A 17,148-nucleotide genomic window follows, 5' to 3' on the forward strand; every position below is an offset into this window, starting at 1 on the left:
TGGGGTAATATTTGCAGTTTACACAGGCAGCAGAAAACAACTACCGTATTTTCCGGTGTATAAGACGCATTTTTAAAATTTTTTTTAATATTTCGCCGGTGCATCTTATAGAATGACTTATATACGTTTCTTTTTTTTCCCGGAAAAACTGCCGTCAAAAAAGGATTCGATGTTATGGCCACGCAAAACGCACTGGTTGACTTAATTGCTACGGGTTCTGTGCGCGCTATCAAAGTATCGGGTTCTTCTTGATCACGTTCCGGAGCGCCGTGCGAGAAGGATGAAGCAGCAACGCAAGCGCCGGCAGGCCGACCGCGAGTCAACCGACCCCGAAGCCATTGCATTTGCAGATCGCTGTCAAGATACGGCGCGGGCCACAGCGCAAACTACGAAGTTGCTACCACAGTACAAGCCACCCCCCTTCCCACTTTCCTCCCTAGTGCAGCTCACCGTTGCATGCGTTCACTCGCACATACAGCATATGATGCGCGGGGACGATGTTATTGCCCTTGGAATTCGATTCATCGCGATAGAGGGATCATCGCGGCAACCACGATAGCATTAATGCGCCTGGAGTGTCCGTATCATCGCTATCGCAATTACAGTCGAATCTCGATAATTCCAACTCGATCGGGCCCGGAAATTTGTTCGAATTACAGAACGGACATATTTTTCAAGTATTCGAGCACCATAGCACGATGCACGAACGGTGCGAGTCGTGAAATATCGCGGCGCGCAACCGCCCACGCCGGCCAACGCTCGGGTTCCCGATAACGACAGCAAACGAAACGGCGCCGGATGGCGAGGGTTGACGCGCACGCGGAGACCGTCGAAGGTGTGGGCGTCAGGGAAGTGGTCTCGGCAACTCGGTGGCTCCCCTTGCCTTCTCTCCTCGCAGCTCCCTCCCACTTGACTGTCTCCGTACAGCCGGCCGGCACAGATTAGCCTGCTCCCTGAAGTTTCGTTTTCTGCCGTTATCGGTAAGCGAGCGTTGGCCGGCGTGGGCGCTGGCACCCTCCGAGCGTTTTCATTGGCAGGAATGGGCCTCCACCGCTGCATTAAGGGGTCTCTCCTAAGCTTTTGCTCTATGGCGGTAATGCCGGTCGGAGGTGACGCGGCGTTATTTGGCGCACTGCTGAGAGCATTGTCGGTCCGCGGTATGTCCGAATTAACCATCCCAAATGCTTTTGCGTTCAAATTACCAAGCGTTTTCGCTCATTGAAATACACATAACTTTGACGGAACCACGGCGTGAGTTCTAATAAACCGGCAGTTCGAATTAAGCATGTTCAAATTAACGAGATTCGACAGTATATAGGAAATATATGGCACCCATACGCTTGCGCGTGACCCGCGTTCACGAACTGAAATGTCATTGTAATTTTTTTTAAATTACTTACCGAACGAACAGATGAGTCTTATACACCGGTGCGACTTATATACATTTTTTTCCGGAAAAACTTTCGTTTTGAGGGGGGTGCGTCTTATTTATTTTTTGCATACTGCAGCCCTGTTAGGGCTATGACAGGAGTGGGGAATTATACAGTTGTAGAGCGTACACAAATTGCAAATATAAGCAGCACGAAGCAAAAACAAACAACACAAAAGATAAATCAATAACAGTCAAGCTTAAGCAAGAAATCGTCCAAAGGAAGGGAACGAATGGCAGCAGGCAGAGAGTTCCAATAATCAATGGTTAAAGGGAAAAAGCTATATTTAAACGCATCTGTTCGTGACCGATAAGGTACAAAACTGTTACGATGGGCTGTGTTTATTTAACAGATGAATTGATGAAAAGGGGCCGCGCCGACACCGAGCCGCTACCAAGACAAGTGCACTGCGTTCTCCTCCGGCAGCTAAAATCCGGCAGCTAAAAAGAAGCGTGCAGAACAAACCCTAATGCAGCGAGCCCAAGTTCCCGGCGAAACATGCACGACAAACATCGAGGAAGTGCTGAAATTGTGCAAGGCCCTGGACCCTCAGATGACAGAAGAGGACAAAGTTGATCATCTTCTAAAAGGGATTGCCGAGGATGTGTACCAGTTCCTCATTGGAAAAGACAATATCGACTCCGTCAGTGACGTCATTCGGAACTGCCACACGTTTGAAGCCTTGAGAGCTCGGCGTATCACACCGAAGTTCGGCCGCCTGGCGAACGTAACTAACGTCGCCAATGTTGACGTGGTTCCAGCTTCATCCGACCTTGCGTCATTTATTCGGCAAGTGGTGCGCGAGGAGCTTGACCGACGTGAGGCGGCTTCTCTCCAGACTCCGCGGGTTCGAGAGCCCTTTGCTCACTGCGACTTCGGTGAGACGTCCAACACCGCCGTCTCCACAGATGCCTACAACTTCGCTCCTTGTTCAAGAGCGTCAAATCCTACTATGAACGCGCATCCAAGTTATCAGTTCCACGGCGGTTACTCACCCAGAGCACCTGCAGTGAGCGTCCCATCTGCTTCCAATGCGGTATTCGCGGACATGTCGCCAGATTTTGTCCACATCGCCGTCGCACGTCACCACCGTCGTATGAGCGACCGCGCACTTTTTATCGACGCAGCAATCGCCACGGTGACGGGACACGCTGGCCTTCTGACTCCGATGGCAGGACAAACCACCAGGCAAATTACCGCAGCAACTCACCAGCTTCTGTGCGGAGCTTGACGCCTCCGCCTTCACGCCAGCGCAGGTCTCCATCTCCACGACAACGTCTGACGTCACCGCCACCGGGAAACTAGGCGGCGCGACCAATGGAGGTGAGGTCGCCAGTCATCATCAGCTACACGCCCCTATGCCTCCGCCCGTCACCATGTGTCATAACAAGATTCGTGTTTTAGTGGACAATGTTGCTACGTTGGCCTTAGTGGACACAGGAGCGAGTGTCTCCATTATCAGCCTAGATTTCAAAACCCAACTAGGCCGTAAAGTGATGTTTCTCTGGGATAACGCTAATGCATTTCGTGCTGTGAGTGGAGAGTTGCCCCGACCTATTGGAGTGTGCACCATGAACGTTTATTTCTCTGATAACGTGTATCAAGCCGAATTCGCAGTTCTTGCTCAATCCACTCACAACGTAATTCTTGGCCTCGATTTCCTACAACAGTGCGGTGCCACTGTTGACTGCGGTACTGGCGAGCTTTTCCTGTCTCCTCTTGCCGACCAACCTGCTCCCTGTTCATGCACTCTCGCCAGCATTGAAGATGCTGTCTTACCGGCACGTTCCTTATCCAGAGTTCGAGTTGCTGCTTGCGGTGTCGACGCCGATACATTTGATGCAATTGTTGAGCATGTGCCTTCGATGGTTGTGAAGTGTGCTCGTACCTCGATGCGTCCTCTCTGTGGCCTGCGGAACAACTATATTGTGGGTGTCAAATTTAGCCTCCCAGTCAGTTGTGCTACCCAAGGGTATGCGACTTGCCTCTTTTGAAGTGGATACCAGCCTCCACATAGGCGCTTTAACTGATGACTCGTCACACGAATCCCGAGAGCACGGGGCTGGCCCCATTGTCCCTGAAGACTTGTTGCCTTTTCTAAAATTGATAAACAAGTCACTGTCTTCAGAGAAGCGTCAAGCCCTGGTCAGCGTCCTTAGCAAGCATGCGTCATTATTTGATTTCGAGCAGAACGCTAGCAAAGTACGCGTTCCAGCTACACGGGCTCGCCACTGGATCGACACAGGTTCCGCGCATCCCATAAGGCAGAAGCCTTACCGCGAGTCCGCGTCAGAGCGCATGATCATCGCTGAACAGGTCGACGACATGCTAGCCAAGCGCATCATCCAAGAATCCTCTAGCCCATGGGCTGCACCGGTCATCCTCGTGAAAAAGAAAGATGGGTCCTGGAGGTTTTGTGTCGACTACCGGCATCTCAATTCTGTGACGAAAAAAGATGTGTATCTGCTTCCCCGCATTGATGACGTTGTCGATTGCCTTCATTCCGCGTCCTACTTTTCATCTGTGGACCTCCGATCAGGCTACTGGCAGATACCCATGCATTCAGCTGACAAAGAGAAAGCCGCTTTTGTGACCCCAGACGGCTTGTTTGAATTCAACGTTATGCCGTTTGGTTTGTGCAACACACCTGCAACATTTGAAAGATTTATGGACACGGTACTGCAAGGCCTGAAATGGGACATTTGTTTGTGTTATCTTGATGACGTCGTCATTTTTGGCCGCACTTTTGCAGAGAACAACGATCGACTGGGCATTGTTTTGACGTGCCTTGAACAAGCTGCACTTACACTCAATTCAAAGAAATGTCACTTTGGCCAACGAGAGGTGCTAGTACTTGGACATCTAGTGGACAAGCACGGGGTGCGACCAGACCCACAGAAGGTCGCTGCAGTTAGTGGCTTTAAACAATCGCAGTCACAGTGCGAACTGAGGAGCTTCTTGGGTCTTTGCTCGTACTTTCGACGTTTTGTGCCCAACTTTGCCGATACTGCCTACCCCCTGACTTCATTGCTGCGCGAGGATAACCCATTCATCTGGACAGCAGATTGCGATTCCTCGTTTCGTCAACTGAAGTTCCTGCTCTCTTCCGGACCCATACTTCGTCATTTTGACACCTCTGCCACAACAGAATTGCACACCGACGCGAGTGGAATCGGCCTCGGCGCCGTCCTCGTGCAGCGCTTTGGTGACGCCGAGCATGCCATTGCATACGCCAGCCGTTCGTTGAGCAATGCCGAACAAAATTATACCGTCACTGAGCAAGGGTGCCTCGCCGTCGTCTTTGCAGTCCAGAAGTTCCGGCCATATCTCTACGGGCGCCGCTTCACGATCGTTACTGACCACCATTCACTATGTTGGTTAGTTGGTCTCCGCGACCCGTCTGGCCGCCTTGCTCGATGGGCGCTGCGTTTACAGGAATTTGACTTTGCAGTCCGTTATAAGAGTGGCCGACATCATGCGGACGCCGATTGTCTTTCGAGGCTCCCTCTACAAACAAGTGAATGTGACGCGGACAATTTCGATGAGTTTCTGGCCGCCATCGACGACATTCTTTTCCCCGACCTGGCCACCTTCCGGCAAGAGCAGCGTGACGACCGCAGCCTGGATGCCTTCTTCGCCTCAGCTGCTCAGCCAACAGGTCACAATGGCTTTGTCATCTAAGATGGCCTACTCTACAAGAAGAATTATGCGGCTGATGGTGCCTGCCTCCTCTTAGTGGTCCCTAAAAAAATTGAGAACCCACGTGCTCCGTGCTATGCACGACGACTCGACCGCAGGGCACCTGGGTTTCACCAGAACATGCCACCGCATTCAGGGCCGATTCTACTGGACCAGTATGCGACGAGATATAGAAAAGTATGTGGCCAGTTGTAACAAGTGCCAGCAATTCAAGCACCCTAATACTGCTCCGGTCGGACTCCTTCACCCTGTAGCGCCACCATCATCTCCTTTCGAAATGGTTGGAGTGGATCTTCTCGGCCCATTCCCGCGCTCACCAAACGACAACCGTTGGATTATAGTCTGCGTCGACCATCTGATGCGTTATGCTGAAACCGCAGCGATGCCAACGGCCACAGCTCTTGATGTTTCAAGCTTCCTCCTGTCCTCTGTTATACTCCGTCATGGACCACCTCGTGTTATTGTGAGCGATCGCGGTCGGCAGTTCGTGGCCGACGTAGTCGAAGAGCTGTTGCGTCTCTGTGCTTGCCAGTTTCGCCACGCGACCCCGTATCACCCACAGACAAATGGTCTCGTCGAGCGCACTAACAGAACTTTGACCAACATGCTTTCGATGTACGTGGACTCCAGGCACAAAAATTGGGATGACATCTTGCCTTTTATGACATACGCCTACAACACCGCAAAGCATGAAACTACAGGCTACAGCCCTTTCTATCTTCTTTATGTTCGATCACCCCGCAGCTTCCTTGACACCACTCTACCTTTTACTCCTCATACGGACTCTTCTATTGCCCAGACTCTCTGCCGCGCTGAGGAAGCACGCCGTATAGCTCAGCTCCGTACGTTGGCGTCCCAAGACCACTCCAAGATCTGCTACGATTCACGACGTAAGAATGTGTCATACGACAAAGGGGACATTGTATAGCTTTGGACACCACTTCGCAAGCGCGGCCTGTGCCAGAAGTTTCTGGCCCGTTACACCGGGCCTTTCGTCATCCCCGATCGCCTAAGTGATGTAACCTACTCGATTGCTCGTCTCATGTCCAATGGCTACCGGTCTAAGAAGACGCAGCTTGTTCACATCGCTCGCCTGAAACGCTGTCATCCACGTGACTCCGAGTGGACGTGACAGTTACTCGCCCAGCGGGCTTCGTCTGAGAAGGGAGGAGTGTTACGCTAAAGCTACGGAAAGGACGGAAGAAGAGGAGAACGAAGTGCACTTGTCTTGGTAGTGGATCGGTGTCGGCGCGGCCCCTTTTCATCAATTCATCTGTTAAATAAACACACCCCATCGTAACAATATTAAGATGGTGATATCTCCTAGATGAGGAAGGTTCCGCAAATTTTATGTATTTGCTAAGGCAAGAATTGTTCGATGAGTTAATTAGTGAATGCAATAGCTTGAGGGATTCTATGTTGCGACAGATGCTGAGAGTTGTTAGATTTAACTCTGAAAGTTTAGAAGACGGAGAAAAGTTGCTGTCATATCGACGGTAGATAAACCGGATAGCTTTTTTCTGGACCATTTCCAACTTCATGGTGTCTGATTTCTTATGCGGATTCCATACCACACAAGCATACTCCATAAGTGGCCAGATAACTGATTTGTAAGCGACTACTTTAGTATTTAAAGGAGCTGTGCACAAATTACGCCGTAAGTAGCCAAGCTTCTTAAGTGCTTTGTTGCAAATATAATTTATATGATGAGACCATGACATGTTATTAGTAAAATAAAGACCCAGGTATTTATATTCGGACACTCTTTCCAGTGCGCAACCGTTAAATGCATAAGGAAACGTGGATGGAAACAAACGCCTACAGAATGACATGTACACGGATTTCTTGAAAATTGTAGTGATTTGCCAGGTTTTACACCATTGGCAGAAATAGTGAAAAGAATCATTAAGGGGAATGTGATCGTTAAGTGAGTTAATAGTTTGATAAAGCACGCAGTCGTCCGCGTATAAACGTATGTTGACAGGTATGCTGGAAGGTAAATCATTAATATAAAGCAAAAAGAGTAAGGGTCCCAGGACAGAACCCTGCGGCACACCGGAAGTTACCTCAACAGCGTAAGAGTTGGTGTTCCTGAAACGAACGCTTTGTGAACAGTCACTGAGAAAACTAGTGATCCAGTAAACAAGAGAGGAATTGTTAAATATCGAGTCAAGCTTGCATAAAAGTTTGGAGTGGGTAACTGTATCAAAAGCTTTCGAGAAGTCGATAAAGATAGAATCAATTTGGTAGCCTAAATCAAGTGTACTGACAATGTCGTGACTAAATTCTATCAATTGAGTAATAGTACTGTAACCACGCCGAAAACCGTGTTGAAAGCTTGATAAAATATTGTTATTAGCAAGGTAGTCAGAAATATGCCTGTGTAGTATGTGCTCCAACATTTTGCAGGAGTACGATGTTAGAGAGATCGGCCTGTAATTTGACAGACACTGTTTGTCGCCACATTTATATAACGGAATAACTATTGCTGTTTTTCACGACGAAGGAACTGTGCTAGTTGATAGGGATTTCTTGAATATAAGCGTTAGGTAGCGACAACACCAAAGAGAATAACGACGCAGAAAAAAAAGTATTGGGAATCTCATCTGGGCCGCAGCTCTTTTTCATGTCAAGGTTCACGATCATGTTAAGAACACCTTCCTCAGAGACAAAAGCATCTTCAATAGGAGGATACACATCAATGCTGTAAGGAGGAATTTCGAGGTTGTCTATCGTGAAAACAGATTGAAAATGCGCGTTAAATGCCGTGGCGATTACCTTAAGATCATTGTTAACCATAAAAGTATTGCTAGAACTTACATTAGGAAAAATTTCGGTACAGAATTTTCTAGGGTTACTGTGCAACAAGTTAGTTAAGGTAATATTATAGTAAAAATCGCTGGCTTTCTTTGCCTTGGTGCGATATTCATCCTTAAGAAAAAGAAACTGTGCTGTAGCGTGGATGTCACCCGCACGCTTTAGGCGTCTCAGTCTGGAAATGTGGCGGGACATGTGAAGTAATTCTCGAATCATCCAAGGGACCGTTGGGTTTTGTTTCTTAGTTTTCAGAGGAACAAAGCTTCAGATGCACCTGAGGACAATGTCTTGAAAAAACGAGACTAATGCATTAACATCGCAGGACGCGTTAAGCTGGTCGAACTGCTCGAAAGAATTACATAACACATCAGTAATTGAGTCATCATCAGCCCGATTGAAATCGTGAAAAGTAGTATAAATACAATTAGATGCAGGGACACTTAAGGAAATTGATACTAGTACAGCTTTGTGATCCGACAGACCATCTACTACTTGACATTCATACTGGTCATCAGGAAAACACGCACTGACGAACACAAGGTCCAAAACGGCTGCCCCTCGGGTACTGCAATCAACGATCTGCTTTATACCAAATGAAAGTGAAAGGTCGACAAGCTCTTTGCACATCGTGACCGGATACAGATAAACTTGGCCATTTTATACCAGGAGCATTCAAGTCACCCATTAATATAACATTAGCAGAAGAAGCATTATGTGCGTTCATGAAATTGTTATTCATTGAAGATCTGTAGCGGCTGATCCAGGAGGGCGATAGTTAAAAGAGTTTTCTTATGAAGGTTACACCAAACTGTCTCACGAGGTCCCTCAAGCACAGAGAAGTACAGTGCGACACCACCGCCTCTTCTTGACGATCGCTCTGAACTACATTAAAACCGGGTGGAGATATTTCTGAGTCACAGATTTCCTCATGTAGCCACGTTTCAGTGACTCCGACAATATGAGGCAAGTAAGCAGTTGTTAAGGATATGAAATCAGAAAATTTTTATTGCGATAGCAATTATATGAACACTCCAAAGCAGATTTCTGCCATCGGCGTCGTCGGCGCCGCCGTCGTCACCGTCGCCGTCGCCGTTACCGTTGCCGTGAGGTTCCGTATGACGTCAGTGGAGATGAAATCGTCGCCACGCGCCGAACTAAGGAGAGCCCGCTGCGTAACTCCGTCTTGTGCAGGAGCCCGCAAACTCCACCAAAAATGTTACGGGGAAAAGAAGTAAGAAATATTGTCGCAACGTCAAAAACAGAGGTCGCACAGCCGTGATCAAGAGGAATAGCAGCAGGTCGCCTTTTAATACAGCGCGCTACTGCGACTTCTTCTTCTTCACCGCGCCTGGATAGAAACGCGCGTGCTTGCTCGCATAGTCCTCCTCTTCATCGGAGTACAGGCGAGGCATTTGCGTCCCTCCGAAGGAAGCATCGTCCGGATGCGCAACTTAAGCATATGAGGGCGATGTACAAATGGCACAGAGTAACACGTGCAAAACAAAACCACACAAAAAAACAACAGAAAAGAACAAAAAAAACTTAGTTCGACAGATATGGCTTCATCCGCACCACATGCACCATTTCGGGTAAGTGCTTGCGGCGACTTGAGCTACTGTCACTGTCAGGAACGACCTCGTAAGTCACATCGCTCAGGCGTCGTATCACTCTGTAAAGCCCAAAGTACCGTCTTAGCAGTTTTTCGGAAAGTCCACGACGGCGTATGGGTATCCAAACCCACACTTTATCACCGGGAGTGTAGAGAACGGACCTGTGTCGAAGATCGTACCGTTTTGCATCTTGGTCTTGCTGATAGCAAATACGTACGCGGGCAAGCTGTCTGGCTTCTTCGGCGCACTGTGTAAATTCGACAACGTCGGTAGGTATGTCGTCACACTCGTGAGGCAGCTTGGCATCCAACGTCGTCGTGGCTTCGCGACCGTGGACCAAGCTGAAGGGTGTCATTCGAGTAGTCTCTTGTCGAACGGTATTGTATGCGAAAGTTACATACGGCAAAATTTGATCCCAGTTCTTCGAAATCACTTTGGGTCGCTTTGGGTTCCACCACATATGCCCTGCGTAACCAAGAGATTTCATCGAGAGGAAGCATCACTTTTATATCGAATCAGGACAGTATCTGCTAGTACACCGGCCTGGTTATTTAAGACGGGACGAATCAATTCTCCGAACTGTACGGCATGTGACGAGACAGGAGATATTGAACACTTTCTGTGGTCATGCCAGCAATTCCAAGTTGAAAGGGACGCTCTCCTGGAGAATCTACGAAAAAAGGACCTTCCGCATGCGTGCCTGCAACACCTTGTATTTCCCGAGGGATCAGTTATAGCCCGCACAGAAACTTCACGTCTGCTTATGGAATTCTTAAGAGAGACTGGTTTGATGGACATATGGTGAAACCATTCAGCGATATTGTAAGAGACGCTCAGGCGGATCAATTGCCGGCCATGATCACCAGGCTAAACCCGCCTGTTGCTACAATTCACCACCACCATCACCACCATCCCAGTTCTTGTGTTCCACGTCGACGTACATGCATAGCATGTCGGCAAGGGTCTTATTAAGCCGCTCGGTTAGTCCATTGGTCTGGGGGTGATATGCGGTTGTTTTCCGGTGGCTTGTACCACTTAGTGTGAGAACAGAGTCAAGAAGTTCTGCAGTGAAGGCAGTTCCCCTGTCTGTGATGACTACTTTTGGAGCACCGTGCCGAAGGAAGACGTTTTCGATGAAAAAATGAGCCGCTTCGGCTGCTGTGCCCCGCTGGGTAGCTTTAGTCTAGGCGTAGCGCGTCAGGTTGCGACAATGATCCATTTGTTGCCGGCTGTAGAAGTTGGAAATGGGCCCAGGAAATCCATTCCAACTTGGGTGAAAGGCTGTCCTGGTACCTCAACTGGATGTAAGAGACCTGCAGGCTTGCCGGGAGGTGCTTTGCGTCTTTGGCAGTCGGCACATGTTTGTACATGATGTTTTACAGCAGCGGGTAGCTTTGGCCAATAGTACTTGCGTCGGAGTTGGGACAAGGTTCTTGTGTAGCCTAGATGACCTGACGTGGCTTCATTGTGGCATGCTGTTAGTATTTCTTTGCGAAGTGATGTCGGTACAACAAGCAGGTACGTGCTGCCGCTGGCAGAAAAGTTCTTCTTATAGAGAACATCATTCCGCAGACAAAACGGCGGCAGTCCCCTGGCATGGAGTCGCGGTACGTTTTTACTTCGGCCTTCCAAGAAATTAATGAGTGGGAGCAGTTTTGGGTCGTGGCGCTGCTCCTGTGAAATGGTGACGGCGTCGACGACTCCCAAAAATGAAGCGTCCACGTCCACGTCATCGCTACCTGCGGGCTCGACGGGTGACCGCGAAAGGCAGTCGGCATCGGTGTGCCTTTTCCCTGATTTGTAAATTATGGTCATGTGGAACTCCTGAAGCCTAAGACTCCAGCGCACCAGACAGCCAGATGGATCTTTCAAGTTTGTCAGCCAACAAAGAGACTGATGATAGCTGACAACCTTGAATGAACAGCCGTACAAATATGGGCGAAATTTGGTAACCGCCCACACCCCGGCGAGGCATTCCTTCTCGGTAGTCGAGTAGTTTTCCTCCGTACGAGAGAGAGTTCGGCTGGCGTAAGCGATTACTTTTTCGAAGCCGTCTTGCCACTGCACCAGTACAGCCCCCAGACCAACATTGCTCGCATCGGTGTGAAGTTCTGTGGGGGCTTCCAGGTCAAAGTGCACAAGAACCAGAGGCGTTTGCAGGCGCTGGCGTAGTTCGTCAAATGCTAGTCTCTCATTTTCACCCCACAGAAAGGGAACATCGTCTCGTGTAAGGCGTGTTAATGGGGCGGCAATACGTGAAAACTTCGCAATGAACCGCCGGTAATAGGCGCACAGCCCCAAGAAGCGCCTCACTGCCTTCTTGTCGGGCGGTGCGGGGAACTTTGCCACAGCGTCTATTTTATCTGGGTCAGGTCGTACACCCTCGTAACTGACGACGTGGCCGAGGAAGCACAGTTCACTGAAACCAAAATGACATTTCTCGGGCTTTAACGTCAGGCCAGCAGAGCGTATGGCTTGAAGAAGAGTAACCGGCTTAGGTGCTCCTCAAATGTAGCTGAGAACACTACGGCACGGCAATATATTGTTACAAGCGTGAAAGCCTTGTACGTTTTGGGTACGTGCCGCAAGCAGTAGTGGGACACGGGGTACAAGAGGGCAGAAGAAGAAGACGTTTGCCTAGGGATAGCAGAACCTCGGCTGGCGCCCAAGACCGTCGGTTGCGTCCCAATAAACCCTTTCTCCCCGGAGAGTTACCCGTAACAGAGTGGTGGAGGTGCGGGGTACACGACGTCGCCGTACTACGAAGTCGCAACCGCTTGAACTTCGCCAGAGCCGCCGTCTAGCCGGTCTCTCGTCAACAACATTCATCATGCCACAGAACGGAGGACCAGACCCGGAGCCAGTTGCAACCGCGCAAAGATCAACGCCAGTTGCTCTTGCACACCATTACATGGAACCACGCTTGCTCGCGGGAAGAGCGGGAGAAGACGTGGACGAGTAGCTTACGCACTACAATCGGGTGAGCTGATATAACCACTGGAACTCGCTCACGAAGCTTGACAACGTCGTCTTATTTTTGAGAGAAACCGCACTGATGTGGTTCGAGAACCACGAAGAGTCCTTAACAACATGGGAACTCTTTGTTGAAGAAATAGGGAAATGTTTTGGCGACACTGATGCCAAAAAAAAACGCGCGGAGAGAACACTTGCCCAAAGAGCTCAAACTCCAACAGAGACATGCACTACCTATATAGAAGAAGTACTCAAGTTGTGCAAAATCATAAACCCGCGGATGTCTGAGGACGACCGAGTCGGACATCTTCTGAACGGCATCGCAGAAGATGTCTATAATTTTCTGATAGGGAGAGAAGACCTCACGTCCGTCTCAGATGTCTTGTGTCACTGCCGTACACTTGAGACGTTGAAGACTCATCGCATTGCGCCCAAATTTGGACGACTGGCAAATGTAACAACTGTCGCCAGCGTTGATCCGAGTCCGTCCACCGACCTTGCCTCTACTAACCGGGAAATAGTACGTGAAGAACTGCGGCGACACAATGAACTAGTGTGCAACCCAGCTCAACCGCCGGCTACGTACCCAGTGTATCACTCAGCGCCCACAGCACCATGCGCTACTTTGCCACCGTCTGTGTGTGTCACGGACGTCGATGTGGCTGGAACAACGTGGCCACATCCGGAGACGTTTCCGTCAGAGCAGTATGGACAACGCTTTCACTCCAGCCTTGATGCACAGAGGCGAACGGCTCATGTTCAACGTACTGGGGTGCTGTACCCTGTTCGATGACCTCTGCCGGCTGAGCGCTTTGAGCGGCTTTTCGTCGAACGTCCTCTTCCCTTGTGCTACAACTGTGGCATCGAGGGCCACATCGCTAGGTACTGCAACGTGGCCTCACAACGCCGCCAGCCGCCGAGGTACGACCGATCAACAACATCTGGCCAGCAACGCGTTGTCGGTGCGTACACATATCCACGCGGTATGTCCAACGAGAACCTGGGAACACTGCGAAACCGTTCACCAGCCTCTCGGAGCTTGACACCACCGTCTGCCCCTCGCGTAAGCCGGTCACCGTCTCCCCGGCGCTGCTACCCGTCGCCTTCACCGGAAAACTAGTCAGCGCGGCCGTTGGAGGTGAGGCTGCTGGACACTCTTCGATTGTGACAGAAATACCTCCGCCAATTTGCAAGTTTAAAAATAAGGTTTGTGTACGTGTACACGGCGTCTCAACAATGGCCTTAGTGGACACTGGAACAACCGTTTCCATAATGAGTCACGCATTCAAACGCCTGCTAGGACGAAATGTGCTGTTTTCGTGGAACCGTGCCGATGTGTTTCATGGAGTGAGTGGAGAACTATTGTACCCTGTAGGTATGTGCAGTGCAGCAGTTAGCTTGAATTGTGAAACGTTTAACACGGAGTTTGTAGTTTTACCTCATGCTAATCCATGTCCAGGGCTAGTTCACCGTGCAGCTAATTATGCTCTCCACACAAAGATGGGAAGTACATCTGCACGTAATCACGGTTTCACCGGTAGTGGGTTCACAATATACACCACAAGGTGTTTGAATCCGCTACCTCCTTACGTTACCTCATGCTACGCATGACGTAATCCTGGGCCTCGATTTTCTTAAGCTGTGTGGTGCCAGTGTCAATTGCCGAACGGGAGAAATTACTGTAGATTCGAGCCTTCCGGCCGTCTTTGTGGAACACCAGCTGTGTTACGAATATGCCCTTTGTGTGTCCGCAGATACCGTTGCACCGCTGCTGTCTGCTAAATGTGTCCCAGTCGCCTGTTCTCCTGCAACCGACAGAACATTTGACGCTACCGTAGAGCCCGTTCACCTTAGTTGCCTGAAGAAGAATGTTCTGGTGCCCTATTGTACGCTGTCGGTTATCGGCGGACGTACTGTATTATGGACGATAAATTGCTCCAATGAACCTACAATACTACCGGAGGGTCTGAAACTTGCGGCTATTCGTGAACATCAAGGATTGGCGCTCGCCATCCTTGCAGAAGTCCCCAATGCCACGGATGAGTCCCAGTTGGACGCATGCGCCACGGACACTTTGGTGATGGCTGTGATGTGTTTTGTTGTCACTGATCTCGGGGGCGTGCGGGTGTTATGAGAGATGGAGAGGGAAGAGGCATGGCAACACAGCAAACAGATTTTATTTACACGCGAACTCAAAAACCTCAAACCAAAAACTCAAATACACACTGAACTAAAACACAATGAATAAATAAACACTAACAAAAATGCAGCCTAATGAACTAATAAACCTGCCCTTAACTTTGCCTACGTTAGTCCTAGGCCTTTCCTACCCCAAAGTCTGGCATCACTGGCCTACTGTTGTGGCGATGCAAGAAAGTCGTTCTTACGGAGTTCGTCCTCGTTGCTCGTCTTCTCCCGGCGGGGATCTCGTTGGGCCTTTCTTAATGTCGGTGCCTCCGTCGACCGTCGTATATTCGTTGCTGCCTTTCGGTCGGTCCTTCAACTCGCTCTTCTCGGGAGCCTGGATAACCCGGTCGCTGCTGCTGACGTGGCCGGGAGAGGTGACGGGTTAGGCCTAGCGACGTCCTCGGCCGCTGCTTCCGTCTCGCTCCTTTCCCGAGAGCCGACGTGGCGTTCCGGGGATCATCGAGCGTGCCGGTCTGCCGTAGAAGGGGGAGCCTCTCTGGGGTGCCTGGTCTTGTCGTGAGGAGCTGCAGCTCGTCCAGGAGCCTCGCCCGAACTTGCCGAGGTCGACGGCCACACCGTGGACGGCCAACGTCACGGACTCGGCCAGACCCCCAAGTCTCCCGTCGCCAGTGCGGTGCTGGCGATGCGACCTTCCTGGCCCGGAACCACGTCGATAATGCTCAGACAACGCCGTTTCTCCTTCGATCACGCCTCGGGTCACGCGCCTCGCGCGCTCGCGCCGTTCAGAACGCTCCGCTCACATCGTCCTTGTCTTCTTTTATGGCGCCGCCGGCGTCTTACTCATGACATGGCTCCCCTTTTTAAGAGTTTTTTCTCAAAAAACTGCTTTTTCTTGTCCTTTGTGGTGGCGAACTTGACTTTCGTTGTGGCTTGAATGCTCTTCTGTGCGTCGTCTTCGCTTACCACTCATCACCACACTTCACTGCACTGTCGCGCACGTTTCACCATTTGTTTCTCTTCACACAACACTGCACTCAATTGCTTGTAATGTTCATTGTCCCAAGCACTCTATATGAATAAACTTGCTATATACACACATTTGTAAGAGCTGACTATTCCACTGTCCGAAGGCATTCCTAAATAATATTCCTTTAGTACCCTACCGGTTATACCTGTTCATTTCTTCCGCCTTTTCCTAAGCTCCCACGCTTCTCTACGCCCAGCCTGCCTCCTTCCCTTTCTTGCTCTGGCACATTTCTCGTGCAGCTTGGAATGCCTGTGCTTTAGCTCTAGCTTCCTTTTCTTTCTTACACCTGCATATCGCTCGAACTGCTGGGAATGGCTCTGCCTTAACGCTGGCCTCTTAATCCTTTTCCTTGACGTCCGCCTCTTCTCATGCATCTGCGTTTTAACACGCCGTTTTCTTTTCCATCTACTGGGAGTTTTCCTCCTACCTTCACGCTTTGCACTTTTTAGGTGACTAGGGCCTCTATCCTCTTTCTCGTTTCTCTCGGAGTTTGACTGGCTCGTCATTTCTGGTGCCTGGCGATTCTTGGAATCATTTTCCATTACAAACCCCATGTCGTTACGAGGTGAAGCTACTTCTTTCGTTACCGCTCTCAGCTCCTCGCTTACGCCAATCTCTATCGGAATCTCGCCCATCCTCATATCACTGTCTTTCTTAATCAAGGGTTCTGTAGTCGAGGGCTTCTCCTCTGGGTCGTCACGGGCGCTATCTACTCTGCCAACGTCTTCTGACAAATTTCTGCTGTCCGCCAGCTCTGCTACACTAGCGGGCCTACTCTCAATCTTAAGCTCAGCCTCACGCTCTCTCCTTTCCGATGCCTGAGCTTTCTCTTGTAGCATCTTTATCTCTTTCTCTAGGCGTTGTTTTCTTTCCTCATAAGCTTTCTTAACTGCAGCAAGTTCTGCTAATCGAGCGGCCTCTACGCGTTTCCTTTCATCCTCAATTAGTTTGAGGCCCTGCTCCTTGCTGAGCTTCTGCTTGCGAATAGCAGCCGATATCGCCTCCCAATCCATCTCTGCAACTCCCGAGTATCAGTGACTGGGCTGGATAGAATCCGGGACGGATCCTGGCAAGCTCGCCAATTGTGATGTGTTTTGTTGTCACTGATCTCGGGGGCGTGCGGGTGTTATGAGAGATGGAGAGGGAAGAGGCATGGCAACACAGCAAACAGATTTTATTTACACGCGAACTCAAAAACCTCAAACCAAAAACTCAAATACACACTGAACTAAAACACAATGAATAAATAAACACTAACAAAAATGCAGCCTAATGAACTAATAAACCTGCCCTTAACTTTGCCTACGTTAGTCCTAGGCCTTTCCTACCCCAAAGTCTGGCATCACTGGCCTACTGTTGTGGCGATGCAAGAAAGTCGTTCTTACGGAGTTCGTCCTCGTTGCTCGTCTTCTCCCGGCGGGGATCTCGTTGGGCCTTTCTTAAT

At 49.9% G+C, this 17,148-nt stretch overlaps 1 protein-coding gene across 1 annotated transcript in view; it reads right to left on the minus strand.

The window, feature by feature from the left end:
- Positions 1-17,148, minus strand: part of LOC119454634 (DNA excision repair protein ERCC-6) — a 339,000-nt gene that overhangs the window by 178,574 nt on the left and 143,278 nt on the right. The window lies entirely within an intron of this gene.

This window comes from Dermacentor silvarum, chromosome 5 (genome assembly GCF_013339745.2).
Source record: "Dermacentor silvarum isolate Dsil-2018 chromosome 5, BIME_Dsil_1.4, whole genome shotgun sequence".
In the NCBI taxonomy this organism is placed as follows: Eukaryota; Metazoa; Arthropoda; class Arachnida; order Ixodida; family Ixodidae; genus Dermacentor; species Dermacentor silvarum.